This window comes from Lissotriton helveticus, chromosome 5_1, assembly GCF_964261635.1.
Source record: "Lissotriton helveticus chromosome 5_1, aLisHel1.1, whole genome shotgun sequence".
Classification (NCBI taxonomy): domain Eukaryota; kingdom Metazoa; phylum Chordata; class Amphibia; order Caudata; family Salamandridae; genus Lissotriton; species Lissotriton helveticus.
The window spans coordinates 1,247,028,234-1,247,042,548 of NC_136065.1; the positions used below are offsets into that span (position 1 = coordinate 1,247,028,234).

Genomic DNA, 14,315 nt, shown 5'->3' on the forward strand with positions numbered 1-14,315 from the left:
ACTTACAAGAGTACATAATAGCATTTAGGATTGTTTGGCATTGTGTGGTTACCTAAACAGTTGACCATAAAGTGGTATGTGTTTTCCTTCTTCTTGAATAGAATCCACCTCGCAATGCCTTTTCTGGAGCATATATAAAGAAAAGGGGAGGTTATGATCCCTTGCAACCTGTTCTTCTTGTTCATATATCATAAACCACCAGCAAGAGTCTTAACAAAACTATACCTGTATCTTTATGGTATAGTAATCCCCGGTAGGATTGCCTTTGTCTTATTATCTCCTTCTGTTATCTTATTTAGAGCGGTTTCAGCATCAAAAAGCTTCTAGAGAGAATAAGTATATATCCTTCCATAAGGATGTGTATTTACATACAACATACATTACACCCAATGGTTACTATACAGACTGCATCCTCTATATAAAGATGCCTTTAATGTGCATCAAAATACTATCCCACAGACCATCCAACATGTTACAAAGGTGTATTCCACTAATCACTCTATGCATTGGGATAAATACCTCCTAAAAGTCCCCTGAGTAACCCACAGTTAGCAGTATTAAATCTTTCATTATATAGTATCTCTTACCTGTGCTTCTTTATTTGTAATCCGAGGTGGGGAAGATGTTTAAACATTATCGCTCCTTAAGTGAACTGAGGTCATAGATGACTCACAAATCTAGTAAACAGCAAAAACATATGTAAGAGAATATATAAAGATCACATATTGTGAAAATTGCCAACCGTAATAGGCAAATATTGAGATTCATTCCGCGCTAAACATGCTCAGAAAGTAATTCTGACCCCTCAGTTGTTACTCAAAGCATTCTTACTGATGGCACGTCTCGGTTCATCCGGTACCGTAGTTGTATCTAACCACCTTGCATCTCTTACACCGGGATAGTAATAGAGGCGCACGCACAATTTAACACAATTCAATACAGCGCGCCCTCCTCAATATCTATTTGAAACGTTCTACCAAACGCACCGCAATATACTGCATCATCATTAGGGTGATCAAACAATCCCCTAATTGAGGGGCAAGAGCGATTTAAAACAGGCGATCTCTATTGTAATTATATCCTAGAACATTAGTTGAAAGTGACACCATCTGGCTAACATCTAAAACAGGCTAAGGTGTACATCGCACTGTGTCTAATTGCCAATACATAATTTTAAAATCACCATAGTTTTGTGGCAAGCGTTGATATGACATGAACGACTCCTCTTTTTAAGTTTGGATGAAAAAGCAAACATCAGAAAAAAACTAACTGTACTAACCCAAGAAAGGGTTACTTTCTTGCTCCGAAAAATCAGAGCACATAGTGCAGTAATACCCGCTGGTGTCTCGAGCGCTTTCGTCGCACTCACATCATTTTAATCTCGATTTTATTAGCATAGTAGCAAAACCCTCATCCGAAGTGCTTGTAAACTCGTGCACACCATTTAAGCTTGCTTGTCATTAAAATAATCACAACACATAAAGCGTGGCCATTACACACCCACGACTTTGTGCCCATAAAATTACATTATCCAAATTTGTGTCAACCCCATAGTGAACTCACCATTAAATGTACGCCAGGCAAAGTGTCCCTCTGTATACGTATGACACTGTCAAAACGAGTATCAAACCAGGAGGGCTTTTAAACTTTCCCTCTCTAACCGTGCATGCACCATAGATGATCAGAACAAGTATACAGTCCGCCATCCTGTAATGTGTTCCTAAAGGTGGAAGCCTAGAGATATGTACATGTAAGCCAACATTGAACCACTGAAGGGTTCATATCTGTCATTTTGTGTGTATCTTTGAGGTCGAAAATGAGCAAACATCGCGTAATGGCATATTTTTTCATAACTTTTTTAGCGCATGCGTGATAATGCACGAATGAAGGGCAGACTTTGGTGAAATTGAAGAATGAGCCACCCGTTGGACGTGGCATGCATTTATGTCATTAAGCTAACCCACGCATGTTTGCAAAACGACGGTAGTAACAATCATCAAACAGGGTGCTACCTCTCATAATGTAACTGGGTGTTCCTCTCATCCATAGATGTCCTAAAGGAGGTGTAGCTCTCTTCTGAATTATGTATCTTATCTTAATTCAAGAGGCATCTAAACTCATGACATTCTTTTTTCCCCTTTTTTTTCCTTTACCCTCACCCGGGTTATGTATATATCTGCCACTCCATAGCATGACACTTGGAGCAAATAAGTAGAGTTCACAAGTACCACAACCACTATTTAGACAGTGGCCCATTTAGGGGGTCGTGTATGTCCTTATCGCAATGTCTTAAAATTGTAAGTCATTATATGCTTTTAAAAAATCAGAGTTCAGAGCTGTACCATTGATCACAACAGCAATCCGTTCAAGGGTATAAAATAGACCCAGGATAGTCACAGCATGGGAACCATAGAACCCTGCCATCGCATATTTTAAATGTCAATTCAAGATGTTACCACAACAATGCTCAATGAAAGTTCAGGCATTAGAACCATGCATAACATTTTTCAATCTTTGTATGCCTTAAAGGAAAAAATGAAAAATTAATAATCAGTAAATAACCAGTTTACTCCACATAATATTTCAATCATGTATCCATAAAAACAGTGCACATGGTGGGAGCAGTCTACAGTTCGTTCCCAGAAGGATACACCACCTCAGATAATTTATGATAAGCTGACAAACAGTGGTGGTCATCTATTTGTTAATATACATGGACAATGTATCCATGATGACAATGCACATGACATAAACAATTACTTGGGTTAGTACAGTGAGTTTTTTTCTGACGTTTGCTTTTTTGTCCGAACTTAAAAAGAGAAACTATGCCCCGAAACTATGGTGATTAAATGATGTATTGTCGATGGGACACATTGCGATGTACACCTTAGCCTGTTTTAGACATGAGCCAGATGGTGTCACTTTTAACTAATGTTCTAGTATATAATTACAATAGAGATCGCCTGTTTTAAATCGCCCTTGCCCGTCAATTAGGGGAATGTTTGATCACCCTAATGATGAAGAAAGGAGAACAAATTTTAAAGAATAAAGGGATGTGTGAATCACAATATTTGGTGGAACTATTTCTTTACCTTTAATGTGTGCAGATCAAATTACATGTGTACATTTCTCAGACTACTTACAAACTGCTTACACAAAGCAGATTTTAAAGAATCTGAAAACCTACTAGATAGATACCCCAACAATCTACGAGATAGATACTCCAAGTGTCTACCCAAAAAGGCCTGTAAGAGGTCTTGCTTCAACTTCCGCGTGAATCACTATTGGAACCAAAATCACATTTGAGTAAGACCATGGACAGGATGATTGCATTACAACTTTCTGCACAATAAGCAATGATATAAGACAAATCGTTAATACCCATTGGAATTTGACTTCTAATAAGATCGACATGAAGGAGCTGCCCATGCATTCTTCAGGAAGGGCAAAAACAGCAGAGACCATGCAGTGTGTTCTCTCCAAGGCTTACCACTGCAACCCTCCATACAATCAATGTGGTGTTTACCACAAATTATTCAAAACTATAAATGTGGGCATTGTAAAGCATGTGACCTCATGTTAGAAACTAAAACCTTCAGCTACAAGGATCGTTATTTTGAGCTTAAGAAGTATACCAACTGTAATACCATAGATGTGATATATGCTATCAAGTGCCCTTGTGGTTTACTCTATACTGGTCAGACTTGCCAAAAAGTCAAAAGACATATACTACAGCATTGTAGCCGCATCAGATGCAAGGTCCAAAGGGCACAGTTAATAGAACATTTCCACACACTCAACCATCCAGTAAATAGTCTAAAGTGGTTAGTTCTTAAGAAGGTCATTTTGAGTTTTAAAGGGAGAAATTTAGTGGATATCCTCAATTTGTGAGAATGCAAATCGATACATATCTTGTACACTGTCAACAAGGGGTTGAACGAACATGAGGAAATTACATGACAGTTGTCCCTTCCCACCACTGGTTGATCACTGTCCCATTCGACAACATGCACTAATTTCTTCCCCTTTCTGGCAATTGTAAATTTACCTTGTTTCATTTACATTTGATTACTGGCTGTATCTACATCATATTTTTCAAACTAGTTCTGATTCAAGATAAATGGATGTAAATAAATAGGGGTTTCATCATGTATATAAATAAGGGTGTTGTAACTTCTTTTTCTCATGCATTTATGCTCTCAGAAAATGATGGGGTGATGCAGAATGTAATTTACTGTATACCATGTAAGGCTGCCCACGTTATATACTGCCCGATTAAACATATACATATAGATTTATACATTTGTCAGTGACATGCACCATAGGATTTCTTCCATTTGTTTTTTCAAAGTATGTTTTCATTTTTCATTTTCAGATTGGGTTCCATCGTGAATTTGCCAAATCAATTTATTCCAGCTGCCCAGTACAGGATCCATAAGGACCAAACAAGGTTTGTAGCAGGTGGGTCAATGTCATCCAACACGGGATTCTTAGTACAAGCACTTTACTTTTTTAAATATCAATCAAACACCAGCTCTTATAATGATGGTCGACGCAGAAAAGGCATTTGTTTTGGTTAATTGGGATGCTCTCTTCTATGGTCTTGAAAGGGTTGGGATTTCCCCGCAGATTATTATCATGTTACAGAATAGGTTGTTATAAAATCTAACCTAGCTGGTACGGTTGAGATACACCAGGGAACTCGACAGGGTTGCCCCCTTTCTCCAGTATTATTTAAATTTTTCATTGAACCTTAAGCCACTCGAATCCGCAATAACAGAGAGATTAAAACATCAATAGCAGGAATGTCGAAATTAAAACTATTTGCAGGCAACATGATTATGTATAATAGACTTGAAAAACTGAATATTGAAATGGCATTACGAGAATCTGCACAGTTTGAATTGATTAGGGAGTATTCAATCAATCACAAAAAAACTGAAATCCTGTTGCTTAATGCTCCTAGTGATTTCCTCCCAGATAATCTAAAGTGGCAAGCTCTCCTCCCTGATCCGATTCGATATTTAGGAATATATGTCACAAATCAATATGTGGAAATTTATAAGTTAAATCATGAGGTCATGCTGAAAAACATTAAAGACCTACTTGATAAGTGGATACTTCTTCCCCCCGGTTGTAATGCCCTTATAAAAATCTTGATTTTAAAGTTATTAATTTTCCTTTTTACAAATGTTCTGATTAAATTCAACACGGCGTATTTCAAAGAGTTGGAAACAATCTTTCAACAGTTTATCTGGAATAAGAAGATGCCAAGGGTAAAATTCCCTGTACTTCAACTGGATATTATTTGGTGGGGGGCTCTCGTACTCCCCCAAATCCATACGTACTATGAAGTATGTTTTTTAGATATAATAGCGCATTTAATGGACAGGAAAGGACTCTTGGATAGCTTTTATTTGGACAAGATGATACAGGAAGCCGGGTCTCAGATTCCGTTTTTTATAAAAACAGCAAAATTTCCCAAAAAATAAGATACAAGACACTGCAGGAGTTTCGTTTTAGACTTCAGGCATTTTACTACTTGAAGGCCTACTCTGCAGGGTACAAGTACCAGCAGCTTACTGAATGTAAAAGCTTAGGCTTCCAAATTCAGAATAGCTATTTAAGATTTTGGGAAGCTAACCGTTTTAAAGAGTTGGGTCATTTTATAATTGGAGGAAGATGCATTAATTGGCAGGAGGTTCAAGCTAGATGTGGAGACAGGTGCAAGCTCATTTTTTTGGCTATCTTCAAATTACGCATGTATTGAATAAGTACTGCTTCCATCTAGCACAGTTATTAGGGCATCAGCTACATCAACACTCACCTAGAGGTTTCATATCGTCAACCTATGGAATCTCCCACCATGCAAACAATTGGCCACATCCTCCACCTCAGACGTCAACACTTAAAACACTAAAGCAGAACCCTCACTAGGATTATAAGGACCGCTGTGTTTTTTAGACTAGATAGATAAAGTAATATTAGGCAACATGATGATGAAACACTGCACCTACAACACCGCAAAAAGACTAGAGAAGGCTGGCGAAGCACCAAAGAAGAACCAATCATAGAACAAGACTTGAAGGTATAAGAATACGTTTGAAAAGGGAGTAGTCCCACACATATAGATGAGGAACAGTCACTTGAGGAAAAGTAATCTTGCATGGAGTTCACACCACATAAAGATAAGGTTCTGAATATCGACCTTTCTTGTTGTCCATTTTTACTTCGATCAGTTGCAATCAAAGGTGACATGCTCACATTTATTAATGAAGATTCAAAATGTCACAACTACATCCAACATGACCAATCAAGATAAACATAGATACGGGTAATGAAATCTTTGGATAAATAAATAAATACAAAAAAAAGGCACACAACCACAAAGGAATGATGTTTGAGCTTTTACCAGTTAAAGGGCTGATAAGATGGACCGGGGCAACTTGTGAGTCTCAAAGGATGAGAGCTCTAGACATAACGTTATAACAAAACCCAGAGAACCTATTTAGGAAATCCACAAAGAAAAATCCACCGGAGACAAGATTCAAGAACAAATTATGAAGGTTTATTTAAGATTTAGAATCATTAAATAAGGCAAAAATAACCAGTTCAAAAACTGAAAATGCAATCAAATGCAAATTTCGCATAGGCAATGGAAGCTAAGTCCTATTCTAGTTAATAGCCAGAATAAAATAAGGTCTAGCACAAAGCAAATAGTAAATCAATGAATAAGTAGTCATAGGGATCGCTTAGTTCAAAGGCAGGAGAGAATCACGAAAAATCTCGAGGTATTAATTCAATAAACAGACAGGCATGAAGCCTGCTTTAAAGGACAGCAAAGGAAAAAGTTAGCTTACACCGCAGCAACAACAGTTCTTATGCCATTTTAGTGGCAGAGAAAGAGGCCCAAAGCATGCTGTGAAGTGGCACCATGGGCTGTATCCTTAATGTTACACTAATAAAAGCCAATCATTATTCAGAAATGTAATTAATTAAAACAAGGTCACTCTAGAACACTTCCAAAAATTAATAGTCAAGTATGACTTTTAACCTACATACAAGACGAAAAGACATTGTATTACTAAACAATAGCTGCTTGAAAATATGAAGAACACACAGTTCTGCAAGGAACATTGAAAAATGAAAAACATTACCATAGGACAGGGTATATTTTGACTATTTTACGAAGAAAGGAAAAACATTGTAAAAATGAGAACATGAACGCAGTGAGCAGTGGAACTTTTAAAAGAGACATTTTCAGTGCAATAATGCTTAAGCTCAATTAATTAGTTTTGTGATCAACTTATTCTAACTAAAACACAAAATTGTATTATTTCTAATTCAACAAACTATACTACAAATAGCTACCAATTGTAACTGTAGAAATCGGTCTACAACAAGCCTACCCCACCTCCACATTATCACCAGGAAATCCAATTGAAGACTTTTCTTCACCGGCTTCAGAATGACAGTAGATCAGTCATCATGGAAGCAGACATAAATGGTCGTTCAAAACTATGAGTTTGCTTCAGAAGGCAATTAGACAATTAAGATAATTACTATTTTATGCCAAATAATCATATGAGACAATCAAGAACACTATCAAAAATATATCCATTGATACCTCAGAAAGTCCACAAATATGGACATTCACCACCATGATGTCCTACCATATCTGGGAAGGATCACTGATGGACTGAGTGCCAGAAGGAATTCACTGCCTGATCCAACACATTACATCCTATAGGTGAGGTTGATTGGATAGTCTTAATTTCCTGGATCACAAACCATGTAAGACTCATAATGTGTTTGCAAATATGCACCTGAAATAAGTGCATATGCCCATTATAAAGGAACTGGGCATTAATTGAGCTTTCAAACCAACATGATCTTGGAAAGTATCACCTTCACTCTCAATAATATCCTTTTTGGTCAATAGCCAAACCTACAAGAAGTAACTGGTGGAATTAACTGGTGGTAGGTGCACCTCTTTTCTTGTCAATCTCATCCTGGAGTGGATTAGAGGGATATGGCGTGGGTTGTATATCATTAGACCCACCACACAGTATTTTGGGGCAGGTACATAAATTATGTCATGATGATTTACAATGCATTGAGAAGCCACTCACTAGATACTTTACTTTAAATATCTTAATTCAAACAAGGTTATTAAGGACATCACTAGGACTATGTCAGCATACAATCACTGTATTGGACACAGGAATCTATGTTATCTAAACCTGATGGGTATCATGGCTTTATATAAATCTGAAAGCTACAACCTAGAGCTACGTGGTAAAAGCAGCTAACCAGTAATCAAGAAAACAGGATATGGGGAATTCTCCAGAATCAAATACAGCAACCTAAATGAACAAGACAGTTTTATTAATAAGCCGTTCAACACACAAGTGAGCTATGAGAGATTCACTCGGCAGAGAGCCTAACACAAATAGGAGCAGTTGCCTTTAGAAATATTGTTACATCCCAAAAACCTAAAACAGGCTGGAATCTACACAACTGGGCCAGCAAAATATTCCTACAAATGTTATATCCATTTACAAATAGACAGCCATAAAAACCAAGGTACTTTCTAAAAATGGAAAATGTTAAACCGGCTTGGGGAATGCTGAACAGTTCACCTAAAATTCTGGGGGGGCAATCCCAGGAGCATTCTACGTTTAACAAGTATAGAGACACATTCCACACCTCCAGTCTGGGTGTCAAAGAAATTCAAATGTTTCTTCACATGCACCAACTACAGCCTACACTATGAGTGCCAAAAGTAATCATAAAATGCCTACATCAATGTATCAAGATTGTATTCTTTCAATAAAAAGATAAACTGGAATAACATATATGTGATATATACCTTAATATGCTCCTATGACTACCTCTATGCAGAAAACATGACTAGACTAATGAAATTGTGAATACAAGAACATTCAAATAGATTAAAATATAGTGATCCTACACATCACTAAATGAATACCATCAAGAGAACCACGAAACAAGGCATAGCCAATTCAAACCCACTAAATATAGGGTACAATGGCAAACTCCATAATACAAAAGTGTGTGCAAATGCATTGCTCCTCTGAAAGCTGTGAATAAGGTACTCAATCCTAACACTGAAATATATTAGTTCTGAAGGCTGGCCAACAGTGCCAACATTCTGAACATACTTTCCTAAGGCTCTAGATCTGTGAAAATTTGCAACAGTCAGAACATCAAAATAACGAACAAGTACCAACTCCCAAGGAGATGAGGTCTCAATCGACATCAGGTATGCCGATTAAAATAACAGTTTAACTTTACATGACAAAACAATGTGCAGTGGTCGGGAAAGCATTTTGGCTCTCACCCTTTTCCTCTATGCACATCTTCAGATTGCGGGTTTCCCTTCTTTTTGACTTCAGCTTCCTTGTCATTACTCCTCACCCTTTCTTTAGTGAATTTCTATGTAAGCTTGTTCTGTATTGGCTTACAGACTGATTGAGTTGTGTTACTCTTGCTGTTGTGCACACAAACTACTGGTTGTTTTTTGTTTTAGTCTGGTCATATTCCCAGATTGCTGGGTATGCCATTTGGGTTAGCCTCAGCTGCATCAGTTGTTCAAACATTGATGTTTAAATTGTTTGGGGGATATAAGAATTTGATGGCATATCAGGATGACATACTTGCAGTCACTAGTGATATAGAGAGTCACATAAAAGATTTTGGTGAAGTGTTAAGCATGTTGCAAATTCATTGCATAACTGTTAAAAAGAACAAATGTCAATTTTGCGTGAAGGAGGTGGAGTACTTGGGGCACACACTATATGGGGATGAAATTAAATGTAGAGCAGATTTGGTGGACGCAATTAAGAATAATCCCAAGCCTGTGGATAAAGACCTGTTAAGGTATTTCTTGGGCATGCATGAGTATTAGTCTTGATTTATAGACAATTTTGCTTTCCAAACAGAACTACATAAAGGAGTGAAGTTTGTGTGGGTATCTGCAGAGCATGGTTCATTTGAAAAATGTAAGAAGTTGATTATAGATGCCCCAGCCCTGAGTGCCTTTGGGAATTATTTGAATTCAGTTTTGACCTTGGATGTCAGTGGTGAGGGTCTTGGAGTGGTGCTCAATCAGGTGGTGGAAGGATAAAAAAGAAAATAATAAAGCATTTGTCTCCAGGTGTCTGTCTTCAACTGAGTGGAATTGTAGTACTATAGAGAGGGAGGCTGTAACTTCTGTTTGGGCAAGAAAGCATTGCTCCACTTATTTGTGGGAGGGAAATGTGTGTTACTCACTGACCTTGAACCATTAGTGTATTTGCTGTCTGAGGAAGGCTTGAACAGAGCAAGTCCAAAAAGGGTAAGGTAGCTAGCAAGAATGTACGACTGTAATTTTGAGGTGAAACACATTCCTGGAGTAAGGCGTTCCAGAACTGATTATCTTTTAAGGTGCCCTCTGGAAGTTTCTTTCGGAGATAAGTAAGGGGAGGTCTTGTCTTGTATTGACGCTATACTCTTCAAACACGTAACAATTGTGTTTAGGAGTCCCGTCATTTATGAATACTCTTTGCACACAATTAGTGGAATGTATACACCTATCTACTCATATAGGTATCTCATGGTAGAGACTTATTATAATTGAGGTCCCTCACATAGATTAATTACTCAAGGAGAAACGCTGGGATATTACCCAAAGTGGCTGCTTGAGAATCATGGTAGCTGCTTTCTGTTACAGTGTTCGCTATAGGTTGATATGGGATATATTGAACTCAATTCTAATGCTCCCTACACTTTCATTTGCTTTAATAAACATTTCTACATTACCAGTTATAACAGGCTGCACATGTAATTATAGGCGGCAATGGTGTCTGAATGTGGTTTTTATATAGGATACAATGGGATTGTGGAGCGGGATTACCACTCCATTATGGCGGCTTCTGGTGCTCAGGAAAACACACAAGATGATGGACGGAATGTTGCATATTGGCAAAACATTCACCCCCAGTCACAGATCTGGTTTTAATCCATTGTTAATTTACTCACCTCGCCACCCCAGTTCAGACATGGTCATATGCAAATCAGCCTTGACCCTGTGCCTCATGGGAACAGTCCAGCCCGAACTGCCAAGCCATGTCTTCTCTGGACCGGAATCTAGCATCCTCGGACCGGGTTCTGGCTATTTGCATATGGCCATGTCTGAACTGGGGTGGCGTGGTGAGCAAAATAACGATGAATTAAACCCAGATCTGTGACTAGGGGTGAATGATTTGCCAATGTGCAACATTCCGTCCATCATCTTGTGTGTTTTGGCTTCTGGTGCTCCCCATATTGCGTGACCGGTATTATATCTCCGGTTCACGTAGGAGTATCACATAAGATATATAGAATACATATTCTGTGTTAATATATATATATTTCTCCCTTGTTAGATATATTCAGATGGAGTCTTAAACATAGACGACCCTGGCATCTGTTTGTGCATTGTATACACTACACATAGGGAGTTTGGTGCGTGAAAGCCACTCTATTATGACGTCCTCGATTGCGCACCTTATTACGTGACCGACATCATATTTCCGGTCCACGTAGGCGTACCACATTACTTCTGTTCGGTCTTTAAAACAAGTGAATATGCCCCGTCCTTTGGAATACAGACCACAGGATACTCTCAATAGGTTGCAGGACTTGGGTAAGTTTACATGGAATGGATGTTTATTGATGTAAAACCAGGGGGGGTACTGAAGAGGGTCAAGGCAGTGGAGGCATCAGGCCCTTTTGGCCTATTATGTATAACTTTATGGACAAAACAATTGTTTGTCCTAGTGTGGCCAAGTACGAACTTTGGGATTAACACATCTGGTTCATTTATTTCTCCTCCATGTGATGTAGATAGATGGTTTGTTGTGTATATTTATGTCCGCTTTACAGTTTGTCAGAATCGGACTAAACAATTCATTTTGGAACGTTTAATGGTGATAGGGAGAACATATATAGGAATCCTCAGTGATATGGCGTTTGTGGAAATGCTACTATAAAATCAATGGAATAACTCATTATGTAGAACATACTTATGGTTAGAGTTAGCTATGCCTTTTCAATCGTTAACCATTTTGGAGTACTCAGAAATTTGAGGAGATATTCTGGGGAGTTTGTGGCTATAGGCTGCCAATTTTTGGAGTAAAGTGATGAACTTTATTTTTTATACAACAATGCCTATGTGGATGGTTGGATATCTTGGGCGACTGTTTAGTCAGGTTATCAGCGGCATCGGTGACAAGATAGAGGGAGGGGTAGGATTTAGTCAGTGCTGGCCCTATTACGAGTTTACTTATTATACTTGCAGCGCGAGGCTTTATAAATGATTGGGCTAAACGTTTTCTTTTCCCACATAGGTCTCGAGCTGGGGCATGATATGGGCCCGTTACACCATCTGTGGATGGGATGAATGTAACCCCGTGATATAACGATTGCCATTGGATGGTACAACAACCAATACTCTAAAAATACTGTGAATACGCTAGACTACACTTTAAGGGGAGATCCGTCAGCAAGTAACAACATATTTGAGAAATAGAGTGCCTGAAACGCTATACTAGTAGTTTTTAATTTTTTTATTATCATAGACAATTAGTTGAGTGTTATTGTCCTTCTAATACATGCAGAAAGTTCAATTATGCTGCTTTTGTGTTCTCCCTTCTCTATTACTATGCTGCTGACCTATCTAAACTCAAGTTTTCATTGTACATTCATGTGAGGTGGGGTAGGATGTGGTATACAATTTTATATATATTCAATATTTCTATATAGGTGAGTGTGTTTGGTATGACCTTCTATACTGTTTGGGAGCGTTATGGGATTTGTGAGGACCTCAACTATATGTACCTGTGGGTTGCTTAAAGGTAAACTATGTCTAGTGTGATTTTTATGTTGAATGTTATGTGCCTCATATCTGAATTTTAGGTTGTGATCTCTATGAGACCCATAGAGATCCAAATGTGTTGTATGTCTTTTTATTTGTAAGTATGTAATGTCATTTTACATGTTTTTTATGCGATTGTTTCAGCCCTGATGAAGTTCCTAGGCATCCAGGAACGAAACGCGTTGATTGATTTTTTTAAAATATTTTGGAATAATAAAATAACACGATGGACTCAATCTTGCGAAATTGAAACTTTTTTTCCTGGTGAACCTTCCTTTCGAAGAATTAAGTGGACTTACAATGTGTAGTGGGTAAAGTTGATGTTCTTAATGTCCTTGAGGGTTGTATAATGCTCCAGGAGTGAAAACTTTGTTTTCAACATGAAGCCTGCCAGGTTGCTTTGAAGGATTTTGTAATCAAAGGGTGACCACAAGAAAAGAATCTAGGAGATTTCATTAAGGCATATTTTAAAGGTGAAAGATGTAATAACAGGTACCAAGAGGGGACTTCGCAGTTATCATTGGAGGCCTGGAACAGAGTGAGTTTGATGTGTTTCTTGGTAATTTTACTGGTTGCAAAGAGGCAGATAAGTATGTCCGTTGGTACAACACTTGTCTTTGTCAGGTTGAGTTTCCAAAAGGACCTTGGGAAAATTAGACATGAATTTCATAGGACCCATGTTCAGTCTACTCACTGAAATGCGATATGCTTTGGTGGTGGTGGACTACTGTTCCAGGTGGGTGGAATGTAACTTTTTAAGGGAACCTGACACACCTTTAGTCATTGGTTTTTCAACAAATATATTCAGGAAAGAAAGGTGTTCCGAAAGATGTAGTCAATGTAGACAATGGTGTACAGTGTACAGTACGGTGTACATTTTAACTCCAGGTCAACTACGATATTTTTTAATTATTTTGGTATCAGACATTTATCGGTAGCATTGTACAGTCCTCAAGGTAATAGAATGGTGGAAAGGGTGAAGTGAATGTTGACATACTCTATACAAATTGCTGTATACCCAGGTGTTTGTGAAATGGAAGCAGTTCAGGATAGGTTGTGGAGTTATCATAATACTCTGCATTCTTCTACAGAGATGCCTTGTTTTGTGTTGTTGAGGGAAAGGCATTTTTCCTGTAAGTTGTCTTCTAGTTGGGTTTTGGATAGTACACATGCTGCAGACAGACTGTCTGATTTGCAATAGGTGCCTCACAAGATAAAGGATGTTCAAGACAAAAGCAAGGAGAGGTATTATATCATGAGCAAGGTGAATAATTGTAATTTCAGGTAGGGGGTTTGGTATAAATCAAAAGATCTGTAAGCTCCACCAAAGGGAATTCTAAGTCTTTCTAATACAATTCTAAAGATTTCTAAAAATGCAATTTTGGTGGAGAATAGG

The 14,315-nt window shown here is 38.0% G+C and overlaps 1 long non-coding RNA gene across 1 annotated transcript in view; it reads right to left on the reverse strand.

The window, feature by feature from the left end:
• Window positions 1–229: 229 nt before the first annotated feature.
• Window positions 230–14,315, reverse strand: part of LOC144753565 (uncharacterized) — a 218,813-nt gene continuing 204,727 nt past the window's right edge. Inside the window, exons 2-3 of the long non-coding RNA XR_013594414.1 lie at window positions 588–677; window positions 230–323 (exon numbers count right to left, since the gene is read on the reverse strand). This is a non-coding gene — a long non-coding RNA (uncharacterized LOC144753565). The remainder of the gene's footprint in view (window positions 324–587; window positions 678–14,315) is intronic.